At 40.3% G+C, this 26,503-nt stretch overlaps 1 long non-coding RNA gene across 1 annotated transcript in view; it reads right to left on the bottom strand.

The window, feature by feature from the left end:
• The window catches only part of LOC130680441 (uncharacterized), a 259,909-nt gene extending 237,769 nt beyond the window's left edge, over positions 1-22,140 (bottom strand). The window contains exons 1-2 of the long non-coding RNA XR_008993467.1: positions 21,877-22,140; positions 21,492-21,656 (exon numbers count right to left, since the gene is read on the bottom strand). This is a non-coding gene — a long non-coding RNA (uncharacterized LOC130680441). The remainder of the gene's footprint in view (positions 1-21,491; positions 21,657-21,876) is intronic.
• Between the last annotated feature and the right edge of the window lie 4,363 nt (positions 22,141-26,503).

The following is a 26,503-nucleotide window of genomic DNA, read 5'->3' as shown; positions in this document are numbered from 1 at the left end:
TTTTGTGAACATTTAAAGAATGAAAGAAATCTCATATATAAATGGCCAAGAAGAAAAAGTATGCTACTAGTCTAACACCCAAATTACTCTTTCTGAAAAACAAATTACCTGAAGTTGTGCAGGAACCTTCCAGTCATATCGAAATAAATATCCCCAGAGGGGAATGGTTATTATATGAGACTTAGTTGTGTGCAGTAAATTAAAGATAACACTGAAATAATTTGTCAGTATGGATTTAAAATGCAATGTGAGAATCCAAAAGAAGTTTATGCTTTGGCACATCATTTAACACCTTGTTATTAACTGATAATAACTGGAGTTAAAAATCCAAACAAGTATTTGTGTTATATGGACACACATTAAGAGAGCAAGTGGAAGGGAGAAGTAAAAATTGGACTGAAATTCCTATCTGACACAGTCAAGTCGATTTCTTATTTCAGTATAGATCTTGGTAAATAAAAACAAATTCAAACTTTTTTAAATTTAGAAATATCCACTATTAGAATAAAATATAACCTATTCCACAGACTCAGGGTTTCAATATGGTCATATACTTCTTTCTACCAAATTAATCACTCTAACCAACAAATGCCCCATTGGCAGGAGTGTTGACAGACCCTCTGACACTCTCCTTTCCCCAATAATCTACAAGCCTAGGGATTTCCTAGAAGGACATACCAAATAGCGAACACCCTGGAACAAAATGTATCGACCACGGCTATTTCTTCTCACTTCCACAAAGCGTTGCTATTGAAGAGTGGTTATTCACAATCTGGAAAGGATTCTGGTCCCCAGTGGGAGGATTATTCACTGATTCAGATCATAGCACCAGCTGTCTTAATTCTTCAAAAAGCATGATCCAGGAAGAACTGGGCAGGAATACTGTGGTTTGGGTTCCTAGAGTTAGAGCTTTTAGCACTCAGCTCCCTAGGTTTCTCTAGCCGCCCCCGTCCTGCCCTCCCCCCCAACCAAGAAACTCCCCTGGCAGTGCTGATAGAGAAAGGGCTCAGGCCACCTCCTCCTGGACTCAGACAAACCCTCCTCCTGGAGCAAATTCTTTCAACTGAAAACATAAAAGTTCTGTTCATAACTGTTTTCCCTAGACAAAGGAGCTTCTCTTCTAACCTGCGATGGAAGAGCCCCTCAGCACCTCCAGGGGACCTTAGAATCTGAGGGAGCCCACCTAGAGAGACTCAACAGTGGTGTTCTTTTAAGGATAACTCTCCAAATGTCCTGAGAGATTCTTTATTCCCTCTATAAAAGAAACACATGTCTGTATATTTTACACAGCCCTACTATAGACATATACTTCTTAAATTACTCTAAGAAAAGCAGTAAAAAAATGTGTGTATGTGTGTGAGGAACTTGTAAAATATGGAAAGAGAAAAGGCATCAAGAAAAAGAAATATCATGAAGATGACTCTAATAGAACTAAACTTATCAGCTATGTGAACGACTATAAATAAATCAAATCCCCTACTACAGAAAAGGACTTACAAGGGCGGGGGGACCAAGACCCATATAAAAGAACTTAAGATGACATATGGGGGAAAAATTGGGTCGGCAAAATTATGAAAGTATGATTTAATCAAAGTAAAAATGACAAAAAGGAGACATTTATATTGACAAAAGCTGAAGATATTAAAGATATGAGTCATGAACCTTTAAGTAGAGAACATAGAATTGAAATGTAGTAATCAAGAACTGTCAGAATTAGGGAAAGAAATTGTTAGAAACACAAATGAAGTAGGAAAATGTAATATGCCATTCTCAGCTTTTGACAGAAAAAGCAGAAAATATAATATATGTAAACAATATATAGAGGTTTCAAAAATACATAATTGAATAGAACAGTTTTTACATACCAAGAATGTACCTTATTTTCTAATTATTATGGAAAATTTACCAAAATTGGTTACATTCTATGGCAATAATAAGACTTGCATAAATTCTCAAAGACAGAAGTTATATACTTCCTTCAATAACATTCCAAAAAGGTAGAATTAAACAATAAAAGTGTATTTTTAGAATTCACACACCTCAACACCCCAAAAGCAAATAACCTTATTAAAAAATGGGCAGAGGATATGAACAGATATTTCTCCAAAGAAGAAATTCAGATGGCCAACAGGCACATGAAAAGATGCTCCACATCGCTAATTATCAGGGAAATGCAAATTAAAACCATAGTAAGATATCACCTCACAGCAGTTAGGATGGCCAACATAGAAAAGACTAGGAACAACAAATGCTGGTGAGGATGTGGAGAAAGGGGAACCCTCCTACACTGCTGGTGGGAATGTAAGCTAGTTCAACCATTGTGGAAAGCAATACGGAGGTTCCTCAAAAAACTAAAAATAGAAATACCATTTGACCCAGGAATTCCACTCCTAGGAATTTACCCAAAGAAAACAACTTCTCAGATTCAAAAAGACATAATGCACCCCTATGTTTATTGCAGCATTATTTACAATTGCCAAGAAATGGAAGCAACCTAAGTGTCCATCAGTAGATGAATGGATAAAGGAGAGGTGGTACATATACACAATGGAATACTATTCAGCCATAAGAAAGAAAGAAATCCTATCATTTGCAACAACATGGATGGATCTAGAGGGTATTATGCTCAGTGAAATAAGCCAGGTGGAGAAAGACAAATACCAAATGATTTCCCTCATTTGTGGAGTATAACAACGAAGCAAAACTGAAGGAACAAAATAGCAGCAGACTCACAGACTCCAAGAAGGGACTAGCGGTTACCAAAGGGGAGGGGTGGGAGAGGGCAGGTGGAGAGGGAGAGAGAAGGGGATTGTGGGGTATCATGATTGATGCACATGGTGTGGGGGGGGTCACGGGGAAGACAGTGTAGCACAGAGAAGACAAGTAGGGACTCTGTGGCATCTCACTACACTGATGGACAGGGACTACAATGGGGTATGGGTGAGGACTCAGTAATAAGGGTGAATGTAGTAACCACATTGTTTTTCTTGTGAAACCTTCATAAGAGTATATATCAATGATACCTTAATTTTAAAAGTCTATTTTTAAAATCTACCAAAGAAAACTTAAAAAAAAGGAAAATCAAAACTATAATTAGAAAATAATGACAGTAAGACTATAATATGGGAAACGGCTAAAGCTAAAAGAAAGAAATTCATACCTTTGAATTAAACAACATTTAAGTTCAAGATTTAGAAAAGGAATATTAAAACATATTTGAGGAAAACTTAAAGTTAATCAGAAAGATACATTCAAACAAACAGAAACAAAGAATTGATATGTGAGTCTAAAAAATGGTTTTTGGGTGGGTGCAGAGAGATCTCAGGTCTGGGGAAAATCAAGAAAGAGAGTGAAGCAAACAGAGAAAACTGGCTGCACATCTTGAGTGCGTACATCTTTATCTGGACATATATTATCTAGCAGATACTTATTCTGTGTACTTAGTATACACACATAGAGTATATACTATAAAACACGTGGAAACTTTAAATAAAAGTTCTAGAAAACAAGTTCTAGAAACATTACCAAAACCTGACTAAAAAGAAATAATCTGAAAAGAGTGACAACACTGAAAATATAAAAATATGTTGAATAATTGCTTCTAAAATCAGTCACTGTACTTAAATGGTTTTATAAGGAATAAAAATTGAATATTTAAGACAGGGATAACCCCCTCTCCATCCCCTTTCTGATTCACAGTGGTAGGAAATATAAAACTTTTCTTCCCCACTTTTTCATTTCATTCATCTACTAATGGACACTTAGGTTGCTACCAATTCTTGGCTATTGTAAATAGTGCTGCAATAAACATAGGGGTGCATATGTCTTTTTATTTGAACAATTATTGAACAAAATATTCAACAATAGGAAATAGGTAAGATGAATTTCAATACTTCGACAACATGGAGTATTTTGTAATCATGTTTATGTAAGCTACTGAATAAAAATGCAAATCCAGTTGAAAAGGTGTAAAAGGCATGAACAAGTAATTTGTAGACAGGAAACCACAGATAAGCAGAATGTAAGAATTCTCTCAAATTCACTAACACTGAGGAATAAAATATTTCACATTACATCCATGAAATTTCAAAAAGTTTCAAAAGTTGAATCATATCTAGAATTTGATATGGGGAAAAGAAACCCTAAGCACTGATATAGGAGGCTTGATTGGTACAGGTGTTTCCTAAAATTATCTGGAATTAACTGTAGAAATTCAATTTGCATATGCCTTTTGACTGGGAAATCACACTCTGGGGATAGAATCAGAGAAATAATTCTCACCCCATCCCATAAGGGAATATGTTCAAGAACATTCTCACAGCCTTGTTTATAATCCACCAATTAAAGAATGGAAAAACAAAATGTGATGGATGATTATGGATACTATGAAGGAGTTAAGAACAGTTAGAAATATATTTATATATTTAAACGAATAAATCTTAAAAGTGTAATAATGAATAAAAAATATTAGACATGAGACTGTTCCTTAGCAAGTTACAATTTAATTTGGAAAATACATAATTTTTTTATTTTATCACATTTATTTAATAAGAATATCCATATAGCCATGGCCATGCATCAGTCATGAACACGGGAGTGTCTGTGGGCCAGGGAGGAGTGGGATGAATTATGAGTGGGAATCAGGACTAAGAAGGCCCAACAAACACTGGAAATGGGTATGTGCACTGATTTCTCTGCCAGAGGCATGCACACATACACAAAAATCAGAAAAATCATTTTGTAGAAGATAATTTGGTGCCAGTACAACATATGTATAATAAAATTTAAATTATTAAACTCAGATTATAAGATACTACTAATGAATATCTCAGTTTTGTGTAAAATATATTAAGAATGAACAGAACAAAAGACTAATGGGATGTTCACAATAATGTTATCTGAGTTGTGAATGCTTTTGATTCTTTTTCTATTCAGATGTTTCACCTTCTACTAAAATTTTTGATTAATTTTATAATAAAAATAAACTTAAAGCAAAAATGTATAGGGTACTAAACTAGGAAAGAACACTAAGCTAATAAACAAGAGAGCTAGAATTTAAAACTGTGATCAGAGTCTCACATTGATAAATCTTAGTTTTTGCATCTGAAAAATAGGTACAAGCAGTACATTTATTCTATCTCAGGATTATTGTAAAGATTACTCAAAGTAGCACAAATGGAATCATTTATAGCCCACAAAGCTAAGGGTTTAAAGGTCCACAACTTTTTTTCTGGAAGATTTGGGGCCACATGTGAGTTTTTCCGTTTTAGACCCAGAATAGAATAGGAATAATATATGTTATATGTCAGCACAAATTGAGTCAAGGAACCCTCCTGTAATCACCTTTCTTCAGTGAAATATTAACCTTTCCATTAAGACGAATAAGTAAATATATAGCCCCTGCTCGATTCAGATTGTGCACAAATTAGTTCAAGCCTTATCAGGTCTTGCCATCAACTGAATTATAAAATCACTCCATTTTCAGAACTTTGATACTAGAATTGCACATAAGAGGTTCGAAACATAATTGCACTTTCTTGTTTATGTAAAACTCATACAGAACCCGGCAATTTCACATAAATTTATCCAGCTAAAAACGTTGAAATTTCAAGAAAGTGCAAAATGGAGTGTATTTAGAAGAGGAGGTTGGCAAAACGGATTGGGCAAAAGTTGAAGGTAAGAAGATAGCAGGTGATAGAGGCAACAAACACCCACTAAATAGAGGCCTGAGAACCCTGATAGGAAAGGCTGGATGGCTTAAGGTTGAGATAAAGGCCTTACGGTTGAGATTGGTTTATTTGGGGGGAAGAGAGATGAGAAGATTGTGCTGAAGGGGAATTTTTACAGTCCCAAGCCTTGGATGGGTTTAAGGATCAAGAAAGCCAATGCTGGCCTCGCCACCATCACCACTGCTCACAAGCTCTCCCAGCCATGCCTAATTGTGCATTTATCCTCCCAAAAGTGAATCCTGGCTTCTCCATTGAGCAATGTTGTCAACCGTCACAGCTGCCAAGCCAACAGATGGTGTGAGCCTGTGGCACCAGCAATTTCCAAATGTAAAAATATAGTCATTTAGATGTTTTCTGTGTACACCCATTTCTTCATTAATCTTCTCAGTGCAGCTGCAAATGGATGATTTCCATGTGAGACACAGCAGGATTCTGGCCACCTTCATTCACATACCTTCAGACCACCTGCCATGTCCCCAGTACAAGGCTACAACGGGAGGTGTGCAACAGTCCCTCTTGTCTTTCTCTTATTATTTAGTAAATCTAAGTTTTATCTTCCCAGCTATATTTAAAGCCCTTTGAGGAAATGGCCCTATATTCATCTTTTTTTTTTTTTATTCCAGTATACACAGGGCAGCACTTATCACATAAAAGTGACTATTTCTAGGGGGTGGGGGACACAGGGAGAGGTTGGTTAAAGGCTACTCCTTTCAGTTCTAAGATGACTCAGGTCTGAGGATCTCACTGTATGACATGTTGACTAGAGTGGATAATGATGGATTGTATATTCAAAATTTGATGCAGGAGCAAAATTTAAATCTTCTCACCAAAAAAACTATACATATATGGTGATGAAGGTGTTAGTTAACTAGATAAAGAGGGATGCTTTCACAACGTGTGCATGTATCAAATCATCATATATACTTTAAATATTTTACAATCTTATTTGTCAATTATACCTCAATAAAACTGGAAAAAGTTAAAATCTATTTCAAGGAGTAATTAAATCAGATTAATTTGTAAGAAATGCCCACCTCCACTCCAAAAGAAAAAAAACTCACAGGCAAAAATAAAAGCTAAAAGAATGAGTCTACAAATTGTAAAACCTAATAATAGTTATCGGTTTGCTACTATCGCTTCATAATCATTAAAAAAGAACAATTTAAAGTTATAGATCTGTTACTTGCCACCTTGAGGCTAGCAAGAGTCTCAAATTAGATACCATGCCACTAACGTCTCCTTTCTCCAACTCATCTTAAAAGTTCTGACCAAATTAATCTCTCTCAAGTACATATCAATTTCTCCAGGTTAAAACTATAAGGGATTTCTATTACCTATGCCAAAAATTTGTTTTCACACGATCACTGGCCTAGCGTGTCTTCATTATCGGGTCCCAGCCTGCCCTGCTAGCACGGGTGAGAGACGCGCCAAGGCGCTCCTGACTGATGCCCACCCACGGCTCTGGAGGCAGCTGTCCGCCTTCTGCTGGCGGGTGCCATCCCTTGCTGGGCACTGAGCCTCTGGGCATGCAGTTCCTCCTGCCTGGGCCCATTCCCACCATCTTTGGGGTCCACCCTATTCCAACAGCTCTGTGAGGAAGCAGACGACCCAGGCCTGAACAATGACGGAGCCCCACCTTCCGAGCAACTCTCACAGGCTCAAGGATCCCAGGAAGGACCTTCTCCCAGTTTTTCTGCTGGAACTGTTGGGTAAAAGGCTTCTCCTAGACACCTGCAAGGTCTATATAAGTGGCCATATCTGTCCCACAAAGACACCCCAAAAGTAAGGTGTTTTTTTTCCTTAAATATTCCTTAGCTGCCTAAGAAGGAAATCAGTATGGGAAAATAGAGATAAGTTGTCAAGCCAAGTTAGAACGACGATAAACCAACTTTGAAAGACAAGGGTATGAAATGATTGAATCCTGAACTGTTTTGCATATACATCCCCAAAGCTCTCCAAAAATGCCTTCCTACCAGAAAAAGATACCCAATCATACAAACACACACTCCAAACATATCCCAACGACTTCAGTCATCCACCCTGACTTTCAAGTGTCTTGTCCTTGGGCTTGATTTTAGGGCCTTGGGTTTATTTCTTGCTCCTTAATCAATACTTCAGGTTCAGGTTTTATACTCTGTCACGTATGTTTAGCTATACAAACCAAGATCTATTTGCCTGTCAAGGAGGTTGCTTAATAAAAAGATCTATACAAAATGATGACTATGTGCTCTGGCATAATATCTATGCCACTTTCATTCTCTTCCCTTTTCACTCATTTCTGATACTGCAAACGTTCACTGTGGTGATCAGCCAGACCCCTGGCCTTCCTCTTGCTGCATCCGCAGATCTAAATCCCTGAGATTTCCAGATCAAATTCAGACCTCAGACTTCATCTGCAGTAACTTAGAGTGGACTTGGCTGCAGGTCAGATATTCCCTTCCTTCCCACTCCTACCTGTCTGATCCACCATGTATGCACATGGCAGGGACACATCTGGCTCATTCACGGAGAAAATCAGCCAAATTCTCTCTTTTGTTGCCTTAACGCAGATTATAAACAAAGAGCCGACTCTTTACTTTCCGTTCATTCAGCTGTTTTCTCCCCACATAGGTAAAGCCAGCCTTTGATTGTTAATTTGCTATGCAATGATTTTGAAAGATGCCTTGCTATATAACTCTGCCCTGCTATGCTCCTCTCGGGTGTGCCAACAGAAGGGTTGAGCTGGGGCTGGCACATAGGTGCTTTGGCAGGAGAAGATGAATGCAGCCAGGTGGCTGGCAGAGGGGGACGCTATCCAGCTGGCAGTGTTTGAATGGGCAGGTGGGTTGGTCTGGCTGCCATCACGAGAAATTGCTGGCTCTTGGCCAAAACACTGGGTGGAATTTTAATACCAGAAGATGCCGTCCAGGAGGTGAGCTAACAATGCAGATCCTTGAATGGGAGCCAGACATACACTCTGCCCACATCAGGAGGCTGAGAAGGAGCAGGACCAGGTGGTCTGAAGGGAGAAGCCGCTGGACGGAGCTCTGCCATGAAGAGCAGCTGTGGAGGGGAAATCACGCTGCTTGCTGCACAATGGAAAACACACAGCATTTTCAGGGCCTGAGTTCAAGGGTCAGCTCCACCAGCTTCAGCCTGGTCAGAGTAATGTATTTCTTTTAAATACCATTTTCTTCAACTATGAAATGACAAAATAAAGAACGTGACTTCTTAAGGTTCCCATAAACAACACTATTCCTTAAGAAGCCTCCTCCTCCTCCTTTATAATTAAGGGAAATTTTAATTCCTTTCTTAAAGGAAAGTTCAGTGACACCCTACGTGCAATGCTTTGTGAATGATACAATGTTTGCAAATGAGTATTGGCTGCTGCAAATGCCGTAGGCAGTAGCAAGTGCCTTAACAGAGGTTCTCGAAGAAACAGACAATTCAACAGTAATAGCTAGAGATTTCAATACCCCATTTTCAATAATGGATAGAACTAGCAGACAGAAGGTTAGGAAGGAAATAAAAGACTTGAATAACTACATCCATAGAGCACCCACTCAACATGAAGAAAATATACATTATCCTCAAGTACACATGGAAAAGTCTACAGTATAGACCACATGTTAGGCCATAAAACATGTAAAAAAGGCTAAGTTTGAAATCAGACAAAGTATCCTTTCCAGCCACCATGGAATGAAATTAGCCATCAATAGCAGAAGCAAATTTGGAAAAGTAATTGTGGCAAGGAAATAATACATTCCTAAATAATCAGCGGGTCAAATAAAAAGAGAAGCTAGAAAATACTTTGATATGAATGACAATGAATACCTAACATATGAAAACATAAATGATTCAAAAAAGTGATGCTCAGAGAAATGTATAGCTGTAAAATCCCACATTCAAAAAGAAGGTGACGTCTTGGCTATTGTGAATAATGCTGCAATGAGCACGACAATGCAAGTATCTTTGAGAGAGCCAAGACACGGAGGCAGACTGAGTGTGCACTGACAGATGAATGGATAAATCCACTTTTAGAAAATGGAAAATGTGGTATATACATGCAATGGAGTATTATTCAGACTTAAAAAAGAAGGAAATCCTGCCATATACAATATGGATGAACTTTGAGAATACTATGTTAAGTGAAATAAGCCCATCACAAAAGATGGTAGCTTCCAGGGACTAAGGGGAGAGGGATATGAGGAGATGCCAATCAATGGGCATAAATCCTCAATTATGCAAGCTAAGTTCTAGGGATCTGCTGTACAACATTGTACCTATAGTTAACAATACTATATTGTACACTTAAAAGTTTGTTAAGAGGATAGATTTCATGTTATGTTCTTACCACAATAATATGAAAAAAAAATCTCAAATTAATAAGCTAAACTTCCACCTTAAGAAACTAGAAAAAGAGCAAAGGAAACCCAAAGAAAACTTAAGAAATAAGATTAGACTGGAAATAAGTGAAATAGAAAATAGAAAAACAGAATCAATGAAAATAAAAGCTGGTTTTGTGGGAAGATCAGCAAGTTGACAAACCTTTAGCTAGACTGGCAAGAGATAAAAAAAAGAGAATGGATTCAAATTCCAAAAATCAATAAAGGAGAGAGGACACTGTTACTGACCCTATAGTAAGAAAGGTTCTGGACTTTAGTGCTGGGTTGTTTAGGGTTATTTTACCATAGTTTAATACAATTTAGTATAGCTAAGTCATTTTACCCTAAGAGAACGAGTGTTAGAAGATGCTATCACTAGCTTTTCAGTCTGGCCTTTGGTTTATCAATATTTTATCTGTCAAGAAGGTGACAATTTTTAAAAACTTCTTTAAGAGAATTAGCCTTAATCAATCAAGAATCTAGAACTCAAAGAAAAGTTGACCAATAGGCATTTTATAACATCCAAGCCTTTATTTTCACTAGGCAAAATATTTTACAGATGTGTCGATGCAACAATTTGAAAATGACAATGTATGCCCTTCACATTCATAAGTTTAATTCCTTGGAATGCAACAAACTGGGAACTCTATATTTGGGTCTACCGGCGAAGAGAAGACAATGGGATAGAGAAGGATATTTGCTCCAATCATGATCTTTTTTGAATAGAATGTTCTTCACCTCCCAGAGAGCCTGGTTACTTGTTCTGTTTAACCCCAAACACCAAGCTTCGTTAGGTCATAATCACGTCCTGCTTCATCTGGTGTTTTCTGACCTGGCACCGGCCAGGCTGCAACATGCCTACTTATTTGTAACAGCTTTCTGAATCCAACGGTGGCTATCCTTAACAGACGCAATATTTAAGATCACAGAACCAATGAATCAGATCCTTCAGACAAGACAAATGATTATTGTACTTTTAACTCAAATAGAAGATATTTCTATACAATATCTGTGACATGTAGACCCCTTAAACATTACTGTAAGTGAACAGGATCTGTATGATAGATAAAACTGGCTCAAAATTCAAGTGAATTCAGCTTAATATCATAAAACTGAATTGTTCCAGGACTCTCAACTCCAGCCAAGTAAACGCTACCCTGTTCTGTTTAAGCAAACTGTTACAAATATTTTGAAAATTTAAAACACTTATAAATTATCCATGGATCAAGGAAGAAATCACAAGAAAAATTAGACAATAGCTTCAATTAAATGAAAATGAAACTATGACATCTTCAAATGTGTGCATCTGGGTAAAGTGATACTTGAAATGTGAATTTATAGCCTTAAATACTCATATTAAAAAAGGGTCTCAAATCAATTACCTAGGAGCCACTATGGGACACTAGAGAAAAAAAATGATACCAGAAGTGAGAAGAAAGGAAATATTAGAAAGCAGAAATCAATGATGTTCAAGATGAAAAAACCATGGAGAAAATCCGTAATACCAAAAGTAACAATAAAGTTGATAAAGCTTTAGTCATAGTGACCAGGAAAAAGAAAGAAAATACCAATTACCAATATCAAGAATGAGAGAGGAGATGTAAGTACAGATATTTGGAGGATAATACAGGACTATTTTGAACCGTTCTGAGTAACTTAATTACCACTACAGTAAAAAAACAGAGCAATGCAACAATATATGTAACTCATGGTGAGGATGAGGGTTGACTGGAACTCTCAAATATACTGCTGGCAGGAATTACAGTGAAACGGCTTCTTTGGAGAAGTCTGGCAATTTCTCAAAATGATAAAGTCCAATTATCATCTGGCCCAGCAATCCTACTCCTAGGTATTTACCCAAGAGAACTAAAAATATATGTCCACACAAAGACTTGATGCAGATACTCATGGAAGCTGGACTAATGACGACTCAAAATAAGAAACCACCAAGATATCCAACAATTGGCAGAAGAATAAACAAACTGTGGTCCATAGATACCAGGGATACTACTCAGCAATAAAAGCAAAGACACTACTGAAACACGCAACAACATGCATGAGTGTTAAAGCATTGAGCTGAGTGAGATAAGCCAGACAGAAAAGACTAGATGCTGTAGGCTTTCATTGATAAGAAAATCTAGAAAAGGCCAAACCATAGTAACAGAAGGATCAGCTGTAGCAAGAGACTCTGAAAGAGATAAGGAACTGACTTCCAAAGGGCCCAGGAGAACTCTGAGGTTACACACATTGAGATCTGAGTTACATACATTGCATTGTTCTGTATTTTTACTGCAGTGGTAATTAAGTAACTATATTAAATAATCATAACTCACTTAATTGTACGTGCAGAGTGGGTAATTTTAGTGTTTGTAAATGATACTTCCATAAAGCTTGTTTTAAAAACACTATAGAAAATGTCTTCAAGTGGGTTATACGCTTAAAATGGAGAAAAAGTATTCTAGTAAAAAAGTGGAGTAAAAACTGTTCAAGATAAATAGTGAAAAACCTGCCCCCACGCCACACCAGGTTACCAAAAATGTAATGGAGAGACTAAGACTATTCATTATCATCGTGAAAAATTGATTTCAGCAAAAGTGGAGTTGGTGGAAATCACCTGAGAAAATATCAATCTTTTGAAAAATAGGTATCATAGACTACAAAGGATTTATTTCAAAACACAAAGGATGTCTTTGCAATATCACATTTGGCCAGTTCATTAAAAACTCCCGTCAGGTATTTGGAAAGTACATGTAGACAATGGCCAGGTAAGCAAGGGCAACTTTGAATATTTGGCATCATAGTAATGTTGATGTACAATATTGTGATAAAATTGCCAAATCCAGAACTCTATCTCAGTGCTTATGCTATCACTGGAGTGAAGGTGCTACATCAATATATAGCCCCAAGGACCGTGAGAGGCTTGGTGATTGGAAGTAGGGTAGAGTTAAAAATAACGAACACATGTGTAAATGTCCAGTACACATGCCAAATGTTTATTGAATGGAACTGAAACAGTCAATGAGATAAGACATGTTCTTTAAAAATGCAAAAGTTTGAGTGAGGCTGGAAAAGCTTATGCCATCCAAATGGGATCCAACCTGGTCTTTGAAGAACTCAGGCTTTAAATGGGCAAACAGGAATGAAGACAGTGGAGAACTGGAGTAAACACCCCGGAACTGACACTGCATGAGGAGGACCCAGCGGCGTCCTGACCTCCACGGACCCAAAGGGAGGGGCCTCCGCGGGGCCTTGGGAGCAGCAGGGGTGAGACTTCAGGACTTTCCACCCTTCCTGTTTAAGGTGCACCAGAGGCAAGGTGCACCTCCACTCCTGCCCTTTCCCCTTAGACATACCCTTCATTCTGGAACCCTGTGTCTTATAGTCACCCTTAAATTCTCACTCAGAGAGGAGGAAGCACCCATAAAGGCAAGACAAAAAACTTCGAGACCCCCTAGGACCCTATCGGCTGCTGTTCTTGCCTCTCACGCGTCCTGGGGTTCCTAGAACACAGCTGATTTGCAGTGACTTGGGAAATGTCACTCTCCTAACGACGTCCAAAGGCTGCAGGGGAAAATGCGATGTGTCCTCTCAATCTCCTTACATGTGTACAGATATAATCCCCAAATACGCCTTCCTCCCATGCCCATCAGAAGGACAGCTTCCAGATTTCTATATTCCTTATGATAATCACGGAAAACGGCTCTAGTCATTTTCTGACACTCAAGTTTTTAGTGAAACAATGGTGGACCTCCTGCCTTTGAAGACTCCAAATTGCCCCATTTCCATGGAACATCACAAATCTTGATTCTTCAGGACCCTGAAAAGCTATAGGCAGCAGAGATAAGGGGGAATAGCCAGGATGTCTGAAAACAACTGGCAGGGGTAATGAAATGAACAAAAGAAAAGTTTATAAGCTTGTGTCTGGGCATTCACATTATTAGGCCTTAAAGTAATTTTCAAGCCCTTCAAGACGAAAGGGAAGGTGGGAGAGAATGCTAGAAGGCTGTAGCTCACCTGTGTGGCTTACTTCATTCTGTGTTATTAAAGCCTCTGTCACGCCAGCGCGTGTTCACTCCTATGTCCTGCAAGGAGCACCTCCTAAGTCTCTCCTAACAGGAGTGACCCTGCTGGGGATTTCAGAGAGAACTGAGGGCAGCCAGTAGCTGATGCAGAGTGGACAGGCCTTCACCTCACTGGGTGACAGGAGGGCACGTGAGCTGGATCAGGAGTGCACGCACAACAGCAACGGCTTTGGGATGGAGGTGGCATCTAAAGGCTTCCAGATGGCGGGTAAGGTAGCCAGAGAAAGATGGGGCATAAAAAGAGGCAAGAGGAACTAAATCAGGCAGAAGAAACAGCATATGAGTGTCACAGTCACAGTCACGAACCTGGTGCATTTAGGAAGATGTGGGAGCTCCGTCAGGTTAGACTGTAACTGCAAGGGAAAAGGTGGGTGCCACAGGCCTGGGCGCATAACGGGCCCCTTCACAGACACGGGGAATATGGGAGCAGGGTCCAGTCGGGAGGAAGCAGGTGGCACAGGAAGTACAAAGAGGTCAATATCCACAAGTATCACTTAGAAATCAGATTTGAATTTAAAACATCTTTCCTGAGGCAAAACTTAATATTCTATTTGCTCTACAGAAAAATAGCTTTATCCTTTCCTCAGAGCTATTGGTTTAAGACCTTAAAAATATTAAATCCACTGAAAAGTGTAGGTACAGCATGGGCCTGTGTAAATCCCCTGTTCTGCTTACATTGGTGGCTGCTTTATAGCCATGTTGACTTTCAAGAAATAATTATTAACTGTTCCTCGTGGGGTTTGTAAATTGAATTATTGAATGGCGCTACATACAAAGGTCAAAAGTAGGACTTTCTATGCAGAACATGCTACTTTCCATCACTTCAGCAGGATAGGATTATTCAGGTGCCTATTACTGCACCAAGGAACTACAACTTTTTAGTGAAAAATAAATAATTGAGGTCGACAGATCCACTATGGAGTTGGACATTCTCAGCCACATTTCCTGAAGACACAAAAGCACAGAGAGGAAACGTAACTGTGTTGTAAACATGTGACAAAACCCACATTCGCAGAGTTAATAAGTTGCTGCTATTGTTTTGGTGCATTGAGTTTGATAAGAAATCAGAAAGTAACACAACACATGTGAAAAAGCTCTGTTTGGAGTTCACTGAACACACAGCTGCCTGCTAGCTATGGAGACCGTAAGTGTCTCTAGGTCAAGAGCAGCTATGAGTCAAACGAAGGTCAAATGAGCAGCAGATTTCAGGCTAATCATTATCCCCCAAGAGATAATTTTACAGTTTTCTGGGGGATACTGGTCTTCATTTGTTGTTTTTCTAAACAAAAATGTTAAGCCATATGTTTTTTAGTTTATCTTGTTTGTCTGGATAAAGCAATCCCTCTGACATATTTGCAGCATTTTGCAATGTCAGATGTTGCTTCCAGCTGCAAGAAAATTTATCCTTTATGCTCTAAGCAACTTAGAATGTTTACATCTGTAGAAACAGTAGCTCCATGCAGAGCCCAACACCCAAGAGGTGGCTGTTTCTATACACTATGGTCTGTATCAAAGACAGCATTGTCAAGTATGAAATGATTGGCTTTTCATGTGGAGCCCAACATTTCAACAGAGCCTTTATTATCCATTCCAATCTGGCTTCAGTTCGTCTTTCATAGACACTCCAGATTAAATTTTCTTCATTATCATTACAGAACTAGATGAATAAGTGGCACATCTGCTCATGAAGTGGTTTATTATCTGTTCGGATGAGCTTTGGAATGAATAGGAAAATAACTATGGAAGAAACAAATACACCCGGGTTTATGCCCGCTGAGAAATGCAGGACCAGCTATGCTATCTATGAAAATCTATTAGCCTCCCCCTCCCACTGAATGGGGAAGAATTATTATTTAATAAGTTGATACAATTTATCATGAAGGAAAAATGCAAGGCATACAAGAATCCAACCAAAACAAATACACAGAAACCTGGCATATGATGAGGGCCTAATGAAGACCTTATACTGTTGAATTCACTCTTCAGCCCATCCTTCCAAAAGAAAATGTGAAGATCTGTAAATATTTTACCAACAATTCTGTATCAGATATTTCTCTTGAAAAACAAGACTTTCTAAATAAATCTGTTCATTAGGAAGACATCAACACATTACAGCTGTGCCGTTCACATGGGGTTTACGATCATTTTCATTGCTATTAGGCCTATAGCATCCATTCAGGACTAGCGCCAGCCCTCGCAGTCTGAACGGGTCCGTACCGTTCCTTGACTAGCTTCAACCAGGCCTACCTTCAGGAGTTTGTCCACAACATAACTTGACTATACCTCCAATTTGTCATAGCCTAGCCAGATAGCTGAGATGGCTGAAGAGGTAGGTATGAATGTTTCATTTCCGCCAATACCAAAATAACAAAAATTAAAATACTCCAACTTTAATGTACAAACAAGTCATCTGGAAACCTTGTCGAAATGCAGATTGATTCAGTAGGTCTGGAGGGGGGAGCTAAGAATGCATTTCCAACAAGCTCTCAAATTTACCAGTGCTGCCGAAGGTAGACCTATGAGGCTTAATGTTGGCTGGCTGCGGCTCCTAGGACTCAAATGCAGCTCCCTGCATGGAGCTGTGCTCTAAGTAAGAAATACACATCAGATTTTAAAGATCTGGTACAAAAAAGAGAATGTAAAATAGATCATTAATAATTTTGTATTGATTAAATGTTGGAAAGGTATTTCAGATCTATTAAATAAGTTTATCAAAGTTAACTTCACCTTTATTTTTACTTTTTTTTAAAGATGGCAACCATACATTTTTTAATTACATATATGGCATGTATATTTTCAGCACTGAAACCGGTTTCCAACCAGTTCATTAGATTGGTTTTGACTTGTTTAACATATTTTAAAACAGTGTGCGTATATGTGTAAATAAAATGGTATATACATGTGCATGTGTTTATGTATATACATATATATAATGTAAATATGATATGATACATGATATAAAAAACCTTTTTGACATGTTCGCATAGGGGTGGCATAACTATTCTTTCCACTAACAAAATAGATGAATCCATTAAAATGCTTTCAACCACAAGGAAGCCAAACTGCTTATTAAACAATAGGAAAAGTATTTGCTATAGAATAAGATCCTAGAGTGCTTAATTTAGGGACTACCCCCATTTATGTTCCGTTCTCTTAGCTCCGGTTACATGCTCAGGTAAAACAGCCTACAGACAACTAAAAACAACAAACCCAGAGAAAGAATTGTCTACATCTCTCCTCCCTAAGTCTCTATTTTAAGAGCATGGAAACTTTTCCAGAAGCCCCCAGTAAACTGTATTCCCATCTCAGTGTCCAAACGGAGTCAGGTTCCCAATCCCTGTGGCCTGAAAACTGACAGGTTCTTATCTTAGACAAAGTTTCCTGAATCAGCCACTGGTAGATGTGGAGGAATTAACAAAATAGGCTAATCGGGGCCCCTCCCAGGAGGGCCAATTAACTCTCCAACGTTTACCCAACAGTAAAAAGAAGGATGCAATGGGATAGACTCGGCGCCAATAACAGTAGATGGGACCCCAGTCCTGTTTTAATATGTATAGGATGATTACCTGGGGAAAATTATACCTGATAATGGTGAACATTTAAGTCCAAATATATATATATATGCAAGATTTAGAATAGCACCCAGAATCACAACACTTAGTAATAAAATATTGGTGACTCTCCTTCTAGATATTTCTCTAGGCATGCACATATGGGAGGAGATTTGCCAAGAAGGTACCCAAGGTGCCCTGAGCTGCTCGAGGTACTGCACAGCCTGGCTCTGGGTAGCACTTATCACTGTCTGATCCACTCAGACTCTAGAGATGTTGCCAATAACCCGACACTGAGTCAACTGGGTCAATCATCTTGATGTTAAATCCTACAGAAACTGATAAATAAGCTATGAAGTTGCAATGACTTATCGGGATGATTAAAAACATGATTGTAGGCAACACCGATTTGATCTGCTTCTGAAAGGAGCTTAGCAGGTACATTTCACCTGAACAAATTTAGATCTCTCTAATGTTAAACATATTCATTTGAAAAATAGTTCTTGCATGAGCAAAACATGTAAAATACAGATATGCTTCAACTGTCATTTTATCGTGTATAGACTGTCAGCCCCTTGTTTTCCGAATCAACAAAGCAGTAAAGATCTGAACTTCCTCCATAATTACACCTTGGAGGGTATTTATTTACACAAATATTGCTTTTGGTCATAGTCTGTACTGGGCATACAATAAGGAGGTAATGTGAGCAAGACTAATATGGTCCCTGTGTTCAAAAGGGCCTCAAGTCAAGAGAAAGAGAGAGATTGAGAGAAATGTAGACAATTACTACACAGTATAATAGAATCTCTGGTTGGAAAACTGCAAGGCATGGTAGCCCCAACCTAGATTTAAGGGGAGTGACATCTCATCTGAACTGACCAAAGACAGGTGCGGGATGATTTAGAGAGAGAACAGCACGTGAAAAGGTTCAGAGAATCAGAGAAAGTGTCTGTTCAGGGAACAGCAAATGCGCAGACATGGCTAGAACACAAAGTCTAAGCGGGGAACGGCGTAAGAAGAGGTTGGAGAAGTAAACTATAAAGGAAATTAAAGAATTTGGACTTTATTCTGAGAGCGATGGGGAACAGGATAGTCAGACAAAACACAAGAGGCCTAGCTAAATTTGAATTTGAAATAAACAGTGAATAATTTTTAGTATGTCTCCAATATTGCCCAGAACACACTTATACTAAAATAAACTATTTGAAATTCAATTTTAACTGGGTGTCCGGAATTTTTATTTGTTTAATCTGGAAACTTTAATGGGAAGCCACTAGAAAAGTTAACTAGACAAGTAACATGATTTAACTGGAGCTTCAGAAGGAAAGAAATCCTACCATTTGCACCAACATGGATGCACCTACAGGGTATTATGCGAAGTGAAGTAAGTCGTACAGAAAAAGGCAAATACCATATGATTTCGCTTACCTGTGGAATCTAAAAACAAAACAAAATGAACAAAACAGCAGCAGACTTAGACACTGAGTATTAACTGGTGGTTACCGTGGGAGAGGGGAGGGGGATAAAGGGGTACAGTAATTCCGAGTCAGAGTATAACAGTCACAGGGATGACAGTACAGCATGGAGAATATAGTCGGTGATTCCGTAACATCTTTCTAAGTTCAGCACTAATGGGGGGGGCGAGGATTTAATAATAATAATATGGGTAACTGCTGAACCACTATGTTACAAACCTGAAACCAATATAAGATTATATATCAACTATACTTCAATTTTTTAAAAATGGAGCTTTAGAAAAATACTACTGATTGTGATAGAGAAAACCAATTTCATTCATTTATCTATGACAGCATTTTTGAGCAGTCTCCTTATATACTAGACAAAGCTTTAAATAAGAAAACAAAGTTCCCTGAGTCCAAGTAAATTAGAGGCAGGTCTCTTGAGTGGCATGCACCCTATTTTTGCCACATTATCTTTCTGTACTGATGCTTAAGAAGTAATGTAGTAGAAAGACTAATGGGGAGGAGTGACATAGTTAGGGTAACGTTGACTATGGAGCCAGAGTATCTGGATGCAGTCTGACGTCCTCTGCTTATGAGTTATGTGACATTGAGTATCAGGATCCTTGTCTACAAGGTGGGAATATGACTTCATGTAAATTGTGACAATCAAATGACAGTAAGATACATGCAAAGCCTGACACAGAATAAATGCCATGGAGATATCAAGTCTTAGGATAATTTGACTTCCATTTTTTCGAGTAGAATCTTTTTAACTTAAACATGTTAACCTAAAGGCAAAGAGAAAACTGATTTCACTTGCCATGTATATAAGGTAATTTAAGAAATAAATACAACAGCCCCAAAACTCCATCATACTACATTTATTCTCTTGCAAAATTGCGATAAAATTTTTTTTTTTAATCTAGCCATTGCATTTTACATACAGAAATGAGGCTCAGAAAGAGGAAATCTGTCTCAGATCATATAGGGACTTAAAAACAGAGCTGGAGATTGTATCTGTGTTTATGGATTCCTAATACTGAGATTTCTCTAATATATTCATGTTTGCTCCATATTTCTCTAGTATACACACCTCCAGAGCTGTATAGCCTTGAACTTCCAATTACTGTAAAAATATTGTAGCCCCAATCTCACTAACTCACGTCCCATCTCTGAACCATTTTCCATCATTGACCAACTGTCTCTCTTCACTCACCTTTGCCAACTTCCTTCTACTTCTTCTGTTTTTAAGGGTAAGTACACCTGAGCAGGAGCAGAGTTCTCTAGCTGGAGCGTCAACAGCGGGGAGAGAGACCCCTTGACGGGGAATCTTCAGAAGGAAACTCCATCAGTAGATTTAATACAAAGATGGAAAAATATTGCAATTGCCCAAATCAAAACATTCGCTCCTGTACCACCTAAATCGCCTTGCCTGACACACAGCAGAAACAATGAGTTCTGTTCTGAAACAGAGGCAGAAAGGAATCAGACCGGAAGGCAACGTCTGAAGCCCCTGTCGTCTGACACAGAGAAAGCAACACCACCTCTCCAAGCAGCCAACCCTGAAGACCAGGGACGAAGCTTTTATTTTTCTATGGCCAAGTCTACGGGGATTTATGAGTTGGCAGAATAAACTATGCCCTGCTGATGCATGTACACACGCCCAGCACCGTGTGGCTGCCCGTATTTATTGGCTACATTTTCCAAGTCAAGGCAGCCCTCATAATGATTTTGATAAGGAAATGTGATTCATACCTAGATGGCTGCTGAGAACATTTAAGATACAAAATCCATTTAGTACCGATTAGCCTTAGAACATTATTTATGTAATCTGTCACAATGGCAGATATTAGAGAGCACATTTTTGTCTTTCCTTTGGAACAGTTTATCCATCACCCTTGCTCCTGACAAGCCTTTAGGAGGAGAACATTCATCAGGGTGTCTTAGAAGACTCCAAAAATAAAAGCTGACACTGGTATTTGTAAGGAGAATATGAGCTGATTGCAAAGACTTAAGAAAAGAGAGTGTTTGCTCTCCAAATTCCTGCAGGCAGCAGGAGAAGCCAGGCTTGCAGCCATCCCTCGGTAGGGCTCCGGAGCAGAGAGAGGTCTGCCTGCGGGGTCTTAGAACCTGCAAAGTGCAGAGACGAGGGAGTTGACCAGTACTGATTAATCCCCAATGGGATATGTGTCGATAATTCTGTGCTTTTCACATCTGCAAATGTCAAGAATTCAAGTTACCCCAGTGGAGTCAAACAAGTAATAAAACCCTCGTATGAGCAATGATAACATTTAGTACTCACACGACACTGCGCTGTTATCATCCTGACAATGGGACGTGAACCGCACGGCGCCGTCGGCGCAGAATCTGCAAGTCCGCGACCCCAGCCGGGGTTTCCTCCCGGGCAGCCATTTGGGTCCTTCAAAGCCTCTTTTCCAAATGCTTTCCAGGAATGGACGCCCAGAGCCTAAAAGCAAAGTTTGCACGAGGAGCATGTGAGAATTATTGCTCGGGAAGCCTTAAAAATAATTACTAAACCTCACCCCAGAACTAACTAAAAAAATACTCCCAAATGGTGTTAGTCTGAAACTGACTGCGTTACCGGGAAGGCAGGGAGACACTGGGGAGAGAGGCCACCCCGTCCGGGCGGGCAGGCGGCGGGCCCCAGAAGCAAGCGGCCGACTTACCGGGCGTGTGTCCCAGAGGCGGCGAGGCCAGGCGGTCTCCACGCCCGCGCCGGAACCCTACGTTTATGGAGAGGCTTCACCTGGGCTCAGCGGCCCACCCCACGCAGGTGGTCTCCACAGCACGCGGCCTCCCAAGGCTGCGTCCTGGAAATGGCTCCAGCTGCAGCCAGGGCGAGCCAAGGGGCATTGCAAGGACCGGGGCACAGGTGCGGGCCTCTGACTGCCAGGGCCTGCCCTGGGTCAGCGCCCCAGCTGCCTCTTAAGGACCCCCTCCAACATGTCATCCCTCCTGATCGGCTGGTTCTTCTGGTCTCACGGGCCCCCTCGCCCACAAAGTGCCCAGGTGGTCAGCAGAGGGTTTTATTTGGTGCCTCTCTGGCTGCTCTGGAGGCAGAGGCATGTGCGAGAAAACACACAGATTTAGATAATGATTCCAAAGATTAGTAACAATTTTTTTCTACCAAGAGCTCCATTGGGAGCCTCCTTGGGCGGCAGTAATGACGTCCAAGGCCGTCTGTGATCTTGTGATTTGTAAGAAACATATTTTTGGTTTTTGTCCTCATTCCTGGCACAATTCTTAAAATTCTTAGAATTTCAAGGGATGAGGAGAATGAGGGGAAATGGGTCTTTTGTTACGTTAATGTGGTGGCTATTGGACCCCCTGGAGGAGGGGCTGGTGGTCAGGGGAACAGGACACTTAGAGGGCAGGGACTTAGAGGACAAGTCGCACCCCCACCCCCCTCACCACCTCCCCCACACCCCACACACACCCCACACTCCCCGCCTCAGGGGAGGAGAGGGCCTGGAGGTTGAATCAATCACAGATGGTCACTGGTTTTATCCATTTTGCCTTTGTAATGAAGCCTCTATAAAAACCCCAGAGGAGAGCTTCCGAGCTGGTGAACCTGGGGAGGCGCTGGGACAGTGGCCCACCTGGAGCGGACAGGGAAGTGCTGCACCCTTCCCCCAAGCCCCGCCCTGAGCATTGCTCCATCTGGTTGTCTGGGGGTTATATCCTTTTATAATAAACAGGTGATCTAGTAAGTGAACTGTTTCTCTCAGTTCTGTGAGTGGCTCTAGCAAATTTATTGCACCTGACAAGGAGGCCTTGGCCTCTGACGTAGCCAACTGGCCCGAAGTACATTAACAACTTGGCTTGCAAACAGCATAGGGTGGCCTTACAGGCCTGAACCCTTAAGCCTGTGGAACCTGACGCTGTCGCCCAGGAGTGTCAGAACTGAGCTGAACTGTAGGACACCTAGCTGGCATCCTCAGAATGGCTTGTCAATGTAGGGGAAGGCCTCCCACAAACCCTGGCCACCCTATTTTGGAGGCCAGCTTCTGTCATTAGAAACCTCTCAGTGTTAAGTAAAGACGGGATTTGCTGGCTATCATGTAAGGTTTGCTGTGTGAATTTAGTAAGGACCGTCATGGGTGCTGTAAGGTCCTCCAGGCTAATGGATGGGAGAAGGTCAGCGGTCCGATGATTGTACCAGTGGAAATCAGAATGCATTCAACCGGCCTCAAGGAGAGAGGAAGGTCGACATTTTTTGTTTCTCTAGGGTGGACTACCCCCTGTGCCCAGGGGGAAACCAGGCTGTCGCTGTCCAGCCACCTGGAAGAAGCCACAGCCAAAGATTTGTGCTGCACCACCACTGGGTCCCATGTGGGGCTGCCCGATAAACACCTGCACAGTGCAACCAGTCAGTGCCAGCCCAGCCACTGTTCCTTAAGGGGACAGAATGACCACACAGTCCTGGGGATACCCTCCCACACTCTCGGTGCAGTTGAGTTGGTTCTATTTAGAGTGATTTTTCTATCTCCAACATAGGGGTGCTAGGTGTTCAAATGTCCATAGCCCAGGTCAAGCCACGTGAACCCATCCCAGATCAGGCATAACCACCCATGGCTCTGACGGTGGTATTTTTAGAACACTGCTGGTCAGTAGTTTGTTGGGCTGCCTGAGTAGTTTGATGGACAGAAATAGAATACCCATGCCCAGCGTTATTGATAGTGCGTGCCACAGGCCAAGTTTGGGGATCAGTGTTGGAAGTGCAGGCAAATCAAGAGTCTTAGCTTGTTCTTCCTTAGGAGACTGCATTAGGGCCTTCTCGTCCCCTTCCTTAAGTTGTGGTGCCCACCATGGTGATCCTGATACCCACATGCCCGACAAAAGTGGACTTCTTATTTATTGTGCCAGGTATACAAGTGGGCCCACTGTAGAAAGATATCTCCATCAAGTGTGCATCCCATGACTGGATAACACAGGAGCAGCAGAAGTCAAAGGTCAAAAAGATAGATATTAAGTAGGAACTTGGATGGGAAGGCCTCCCCTTCTGTGAGGTCTACACGTACGGCCTAGATCCTTAGATGTGAATGTGGCTGCGACTTCAGGATTCAACCTGCCTATGCATACTGTGCATACTGATCAGGGGACACAGCACTGCCGGGCATGAGGAGACGGACGGGTGGTAGGATATGCTGGATAATGAACCCCACCTCCTCCCTTCTTTCAACAGGGCCAGACTGCGGTAGGACTATAGCATCCCAGTGGAGATTGAGTAGCCCCCCACCTAGAGGTGCAAAGTGACTCATCTATCCTGGTGGGATGTTCCATTGCAAATTCCAGTAAATAACGCTATTCCCAGGAATGGTGGGACTTGGGGTTGTCAGCAGCACAGCACATTGACCCACCGTGTGAGTCAGGGAAATGGCTGTTTCCATGATTTCTACACCTTTAGGTATTGGGTATCTCGACAAGTGTTCCCAGTCTGGCAGATGGGGCAACAGGCCCTCCTGGTTGATTATTTAAATGTATTAAAGCCCGACACAGAATTTTAGTCCACTTGGGTAAGGTGGTTTTACTTATTATCAATTTAATCTGCTGCCTTAATATTTCATCCTATTAACTCTGCTGCTTATAGATTATAAGGGAGATGGAACCTCCATTAAATGTCAGGTTCTTCTGTACACTCTTGCATATCATGACCTTTGAACTATGACTACCCCAATCATTATTTATTCAACAAGGGTATTTGCACACAGTACTTGGCTTCTCTAATTCCCTAATGGTGGCAGCCTAGTTTGCACATCTAAGGGGCAAGCTTGGGTTAGGCCAGACTCAGTGTCCATACAAGCTAAGTCATTTTTAGAACCTTTATTCAGAAAGAGGGGACCAATATAACCAATTTGTCAATTCTTCACTGGCTGGGAGTTCTGGTGTATGGCCCCAAATTCCATTGGCAGTTCCCTTAGGTATTGTTCTGATCACGCAGGACATGCTGTTGCTGCATTAACCATCTCACTGTACTTCAAGGGTAATCCAACATCCTTGGCAATGCGTCGTCCCACTGAGGCTCTGAAGTGGCTGGCTTCCCGGGTACCTAATCTGCTCTGGCTACTAAAGGGTGGGTTGCGAGGGCTCATATCCAAGCCATCAGCTTCCCAATTGCCAGGGGGTGTCAACACATTATGAGATGGAATGTGGAAAACGGAGAGGACTGTCTCAGGTTCTTACAGGAAAACTCAAGAAATGTTTTTCCACATATCCTGACCCTGTAAGGGCTTATTCGCAATGACCCACTTTTGAACTTTCCATTGTTGTCCAAGCTATAGAGTTAATCCCTTTAGAACAGCCCAGTTGTCTGTGGAAAGTCTTAATGGTCTGAGCACACGAGTCATCATCAGCCAACCCTGCTCTGACTTCATCTCCCTGGCAGCTGTGGTTCTTTCCTGTTAGGAGGAGAACAGATCCTTACTAAACTTATACAAACAACTATATTGACATGAAAATAAGAATACTTACTAATGCTTACAAATTCTGGTGGGATCAGGCAGGGGGGAAAAGATAAGTGTTTTATTTTTGTTCACAAAGGTAGAGGTTAGCAAATTACAAATAGTTTAGGAGAAAAGAGAAAAAGGTTTTCTTTACTCTGGAAAAACAAAACAAACATAAAAGAACCAACAGTGTTTCAAACAGTCATAATAATTATAATCTTTCTAATTAATTTTTCCATTAGAATTCTGTAAATTCTTTTTCAGTTCAGTGCTATGATCTAAGTTAGCAGAAACCTGTAACCTGTCAGTCTTTTTTATGAATCTCCTTGAAGATGAAGCACTTTTGCCAAAGCATCCGAGTAAAACAATTACTGTCTGTAAATGATGAAAGATTTTTAAATGGTCACGGTTACAGATCTGATGAGAGTTTATTATAACACAGTTGACAAGGGAATTTAGTTATTTTTGTGACAGACTTTATAAAAAATTAAAATTATGACTGATAACATTATATCAGGACACATCAGATTTTTAGGAATTTCACATAATTTCTGGAACACTGATATTAATAATATATATTTGTACAAATATGACCCAAGTAAGTCTACCATCACTTCTTATTAGACAATGCTTCCCATGTAATTTAACACATTGAATAAGTCTGATTTGCTTAATGTCTCTCTTTTATAAGCAAAGAGAATAAATGTTTTGAGACATTCCAGAGAATCTCTGGAAAAATCCAAAGTTAGTTCAAGGTCAAAAAGACTTCATTTATAACTTGACTTTTGGGAAGTTTGTCAGAAATATCAAAACGTTTAAAACACTTGATTAAATACCATCATAGATCATG

This window comes from Manis pentadactyla, chromosome 13 (genome assembly GCF_030020395.1).
Source record: "Manis pentadactyla isolate mManPen7 chromosome 13, mManPen7.hap1, whole genome shotgun sequence".
Classification (NCBI taxonomy): Eukaryota; Metazoa; Chordata; class Mammalia; order Pholidota; family Manidae; genus Manis; species Manis pentadactyla.
This window is presented reverse-complemented; position numbering and strand designations above follow the sequence as displayed.